The sequence below is a fragment of the Capra hircus genome, chromosome 29, assembly GCF_001704415.2.
Source record: "Capra hircus breed San Clemente chromosome 29, ASM170441v1, whole genome shotgun sequence".
In the NCBI taxonomy this organism is placed as follows: Eukaryota; Metazoa; Chordata; class Mammalia; order Artiodactyla; family Bovidae; genus Capra; species Capra hircus.
In genome coordinates this window covers 26,980,573-26,986,470 of record NC_030836.1, presented here as the reverse complement: position 1 = coordinate 26,986,470, position 5,898 = coordinate 26,980,573, and the positions used below count along the sequence as shown (strand labels likewise).

The window sequence follows — 5,898 nt, the reverse complement described above, 5'->3', positions numbered from 1 at the left end:
AGGCCTCTGGAGAATGTCAGGATCCCATTGATCCTTAACACAGGAGATTAGTCATTTCCTCTGGCAGCTCTCAGATCAGCTGGGTCATTGGTTGAACAGTGTACTTTTTCCTTTATCAAAGAGAAGCTATAAGAAAACTATTTTCTATACTAGCTATGTTAAGCCAGTGTAGCTATAGTGAATTTTAGCTCAAACTGGAGAAGGCAATGGTAACCCAGTCCAGTACTCTTGCCTGGAGAATCCCACGGGCTGAGGAGCTTGGTAGGCTGCAGTCCATGGGGTTGTGAAGAGTTGGACAGGACTGAGTGACTTCACTTTCACTTTTCACTTTCATGCATTGGAGAAGGAAATGACAACCCACTCCAGTGTTCTTGCCTGGAGAATCCCAGGGACAGGGGAGCCTGATGGGCTGCTGTCTCTGGGATTGCACAGAGTCAGACACGACAGAAGTGACTTAGCAGCAGCAGCAGCAGCAGCAGCAGCAGCAGCAACTCAAACTGCCGTCTCTCTTCTCTCTCACCTCAGGCACATAAATTATTCCATATCCCATATCCCTTCAGTTTTCTCACACAGACTATACAGAGGCCAGTGTTCTGGATGGCCCCTAGAAAAGTCGGAGCTTTGGATATATTGTGCATCTCTTTCTCTCCCCAGGGAGAATCTAGGAACTGGGGAATTTTGTCTCAATCACATGGTTTTGGATCACCATAGGTACATGGCAAGACGTACCTTGAAGTTTCTTAACAGCCTCAACATGACTTGTGTCATGCTTGAAGTGTGTGCAGGATCCTTTTAACTAAGTTTTGGATTTTTTACAGAGGGAATCTGTACATAAATTGTTTGAGTCAGTGTGTCCATGCCGGGAAGGAGATTGTAGGGCTTGCTCTTCTGCCATCTTGCTGATGGGAAATGGTCATTAATTTTGGCTATTCCTTGGAGGATGAACAATCCCTACAGCAAAGGGAAAACTTGAGTAAAGTATTGAGTCTATAAGTAACTGTGTCCGACTCTTTGCAGCCCTATGGACTGTAGCCCTCCAGACTCCTCTGTCCATAGGATTCTCCCTCCAGGGAATCTTCCCGACCCATGGCTCAAACCTGCCTCTCCTGTGTCTCCTGCATTGCAGGCAGATTCTTTACCCCTGAGTCACCATTATCTTTTTTGGATAAAAGGCTAAATTTTGATGCTTTTTGTTACTTAGTTTGTAAAGCACGTATAAGGGAATTTTATGCCACTCATTTCCATAGTAATGGTAAGTAAATTCTATGAGTCCAGTTTGGGCTATCCCAGCACACACATCACTTTATGTGAGGAGATGTAAGAAATACTCTTTTTTCTCTATGTAAGCCTTCTCCCCTGTTTTCACAGATCCCTTTAGAGAAGAATGGCTCCAGGGAATGACTTTCATGACTCAGTCCATTTTAGTGGGATTAACAGACCAATCAGTTCTTCAACTCCCCTGTTTTTCCTGTTTCTAGTAATGTATATGGTCACTTTGATGGGAAATTTGAACTTGATCATCCTAATTTGGGCTGAGTTCACACCTGCACATCCCTATGTTCTTTTTCCTCTTTAATTTGTCCTTCATAGATCTCTGTTATTCTTCTGTTTTTACACCTAAAATGCTGATCAACATCATATCAAAGAAGATTATCTCCTACATGGGATACATGACCCAGCTTTATTTCTTCATTTTTTTGGTATTTCTGAATGCTATGTGTTGACATCAATGGCCTGTGATGACTATGTGGCCATCTGTAACCCACTGTTGTGTAACATTGCCATGCCCCCTAAAGTGTGTTCCAGGCTTATGCTTGATTCTTACTCAATGGCATTTTCTGGTGCCGTGGTTCACACTGGATACGTGCTGAGTCTGACCTTCTGTGATGCAAACACTATCAACCATTATTTGTGTGACACCTGCCCTCTGCTCCAGCTCTCCTACACAAGTACCTGCATCCTTGAGCTGGAAATTGTCATCGTGTCAGGAATCAACATCATTGTGTGCAGTCTCACCATCCTGTCTCTTATGGCCTCATTCTCTCCAACATCCTTCACATCAAGTCCGCAGAGGGCAGATCTAAAGCCTTTAGCACCTGCAGTTCCCACATCTTTGCTGTTTCTTTGTCTTTTGGATCAAGTGCATTTGTGTACCTCAAGCCATCTTCTATGCCCGTGAATAAGGGAAAAGTCTCTTTTGTCTTTTACACCAGTGTGGTTCCCATGATGAACCCCTTAATTTATTGTCCCCTTAAGGAACAAAGATGTTAAACTTGCTCTGAGAAAAGCCCTGAGGATGGTGAAGTTTTGATCAGAAACATTATCTGTCTGTGCGTGTAGTTAGAAGACAAGGAGATTCTGTGTGTTTATTTAAATATTTATAGTTAGAATCTTATTTCTCTCCTTTTTAAAAAACATGAATTAAGGAATATTTGAGCCTTCCCTCAATAATTTATTTCTGGTTTTTATGTCTGGTACTTCTTTTCCCCTAATCATTTGCATGAGATCTGCTGCAGTTTTCCTTCTTACTATTAATTTTAAATAAAAAAATGTAGTATCTCTGTTATTTTTATTGTCATTTCACACTTTCAGTTTATACTGAAAAGGAAAATGGTCCCCAAGTGATCAAATTTGAGAGGTGTCATATAATGACAGACCAATGATGAAAATCAGCTAGATAAGACTAAAGTATCATTGTTTCACTAGAGTTGTGCTTATCTGCCACCTGCTGTTAGGAGCATGCATCAGATATTCTGTTTCTACACCCATCTTTCCATTCTCTGACCTGGAAGACTGTCTCCTTTAAATGTCAGAGATTTAAGTTTCCATAAAGGCTGTGACCGTAATTTATTTTGTATCTGGTAAGTATTTTACATCAAACTTCTTTGAGCCAGAGTGTTCTTTTATGTTTGTACAATGAACTCAGCAAATGACAGATCATCTAAATATATTTTTTCATCGAAAGTAAAGTGAAACTCAGGGTGGTTGATGATTAAATGTCACAGGTTCATAAAGAAAAAAAAATCTAGACTAAACAGTTAGCCTTCTAATTTCAAGTCTGCTACTTCTGTAGTCTACTTACATCTTCCTCGTTCTATTCTATTTGTTTCGTTATGATCATTAATGAGAAAATATTTTTAATCTGAAGCTTCAGTTCAGTTCAGTTCAGTCGCTCAGTTGTGTCCGACTCTTTGCGACCCTATGAATCACAGCACGCCAGGCCTCCCTGTCCATCACCAGCTCCCGGAATATCTGAAGCTTAACTGTTGTTTATTCCAGGGGATGTAAGAATTTCTCTCATGGTGCATGCTGCTTTTTTGTTGTTTGTTTGCTTATTTAGGCAAAGTGTTTCATGGTTTTCTTTGGGTGGAAAACGAAGGTTTTGGGAAGAGTATTTTGGTGAGATGGGTTTTCCCAGGTGGCCCTATGATGAGGAAACTGCCTGCCAATGCAGGAGACGTAAGGGATGTGGGTTTGATCTCTGGGTCTGGAAGATCCCCTGGGGGAGGGCAAGACAACCCACTCCAGTATTCTTACCTGGAGAATCCCATGGACAGAGGAGCCTGGAAGTCTACAGTCCATAGGGTCGCAAAGTCAGACACAACTAAATGACTTAGCACTCACATTGATGAAATGATTGACTCAAATAGGAGGGCGTTTTGTGTGGGTCTAAAATTAAGAAAATTGAATTTCAGGTGTTTGAATATTTTTTTTTTTAAGAGAACAGGATGTGGTAAAGAAAGGAGTCCAGAATCACATCATGAAGACGGACTTCTATAAGACACATGGCCAGGAAATGAGGTCGCTGTGTGGGAAGTGGTCATAAGGCTTAGGAAACAGATTTTATTCTGATATTGTATTCTTCGATGCTGGACTGTATATGTATTTCACAGTGTATAAACCTTTGATAAAGTTATAATGTACATGACTGTAAAGTAGTAGGGAATTGGGAAATGATGGTGAAAAAGCTGTGGCCACATTTGGAACCAGGGAGAAAGAGGGCAGCTACAGGTGATAAAATAGTTAAGAGCATTTGAAATTCACATTAGGAAGAAGGGATTTAGAGAGTAAATTGATGGATTTCAAAGCCCCTACCTATGACTCTGCTCTCCTTTCAATAAGGCCCTAGAAATATTATTGAGCTCACAGTGTTTCTCTGAATAGGCTATCAGCTTAAGTTATTTGATTTTTGACAGTTTTTTTTTTTTTTGTGGCGCTTCATATGCTACTTCCATACAGATTTTAAATTACTCAACCTCAAAGTGCAACTGGCAGTTTAATGACATCTTGAAAGAAATACTTGGTGGATACACATATTTTTGCACTGTGTATACTGGAAAAGATGTTGCATTTTTAATTTTTTAAAGGCAAAAATGCAACCTATAAAAGCCTCAATATGATGTGTCAAGGGTTAATGTAAATATTTTCCATAGATGTCAGGCATGCACATGTCCGGGAGAGGCTTCTACAAAGCTTATGGAACCAAAGGTCAGATAGTAGGACATTTTCCCTCCAATATCCAGTGTCTATACTCTGATTACTGATTGTTGCTTCTAAACCAGACCTGTAGACACAGGGGGAGCAGCCACTGTTGGTGCATCTCCCCACCCTGGCTATAATCCCCTCCTGATCCAGTTGAAGTGACTTCCAAGGAATTTAAAGGCCTGTACCCTTTTCCCTTCCCATCCTGTTTTTCTTTTTGGAGCCAGACATTAAAGACTAGGACTTTTGTAAATTAAGAAGCATATACAGAGATAATGAGAAGATCTTCATATATGTATCTGGAATGATACAGGCTCAAAAAGACCAGAGAATTTAAATTTTTTACCTAAACCTGATCCTCTGCACAGAGATGGCCTATAACAATCTAAACTACAAAAATGAGAAGGGCGTTCTAGATAGCAGGTTGGTAGAATGCTAAGCTCACCCCTCCTCAGGAACACATCGCAATATGGAGAAACTCTTGCTGAAATCCATGTGGGCAAGAGCAGAGCAGCTGTTCTACAACCAAGGTTGTAAAGAATGATCCTATGGAGTCTGCCAGGAAGGGGAGAGAAATGATATGGTTGGGACCTATACTTCTCACCTGGGATAGAGAAGAGGAAGGGATATCACAGGCTGGGGAATCCTCCTGCAGGAGTAAGGATTTGGGGCTAGATTATAGGCACACCAGCCCTGGGGTTTAACAACAGGAAATAAGCACCCTTTCTGGCTTGAAAACCAGTGGAGATTTACTTGAATGCTGCAAGTAACTGAGACCCTGCTTTTGAAGAGCATGTGCCAGACCTGCTCACTCTCAGTCACAGCAGGGAGGCAGCAGATTGAAAACTGCCTGGGACTCCATCCAGCTGGCCAGGACCACCCCAGCATTCCCTCTACCCAGCCCTAATGAGCTCCTGCCCCAGCCTCTCATGCTTCTGTGGGTGCTTCCCACTAAAGGGGAGGATGGATACCATCGCTAATAAAAGTGTACACACTTGGAGGAATGGGAGGTGACTTGGGCACTGAGCCTGCAACTGAACCACTGTCAACTCATATGTCTCTGCAGTCACTCCAGGAGGAGTGAAGTTGGGTCCAGGGAAGAGAACACTATCACCAGAGTGACATCCTTGTCAATTTTGGGAGGGGGCAGGGTCAGCTCTGTGCTGTGGCACCCTCACCACTATCCAAACACTAACTGAGGTGAGGTTGTTGATATTAGTTGTTAAGTTGTGTCCGACTCTTTTGTGACCCCATGGACTGTAGCCCACAAGGCTCCTCTATTCATGGGATTTCCCAGGCAAGAGTACTGGAGCGGGTTGCCATTTCCTGCTTCAGAGAACCTTCCTGACCCAGGAGTCAAACCTGGGTCTCCTGCCCCTGGTAGACAATTTTCTTTTTTTTTTTTTTTTTTTACCA

The 5,898-nt window shown here is 42.1% G+C and overlaps 1 pseudogene; it reads left to right on the top strand.

Moving 5' to 3' along the window:
* Positions 1,398–2,311, top strand: LOC102178146 (annotated as a pseudogene).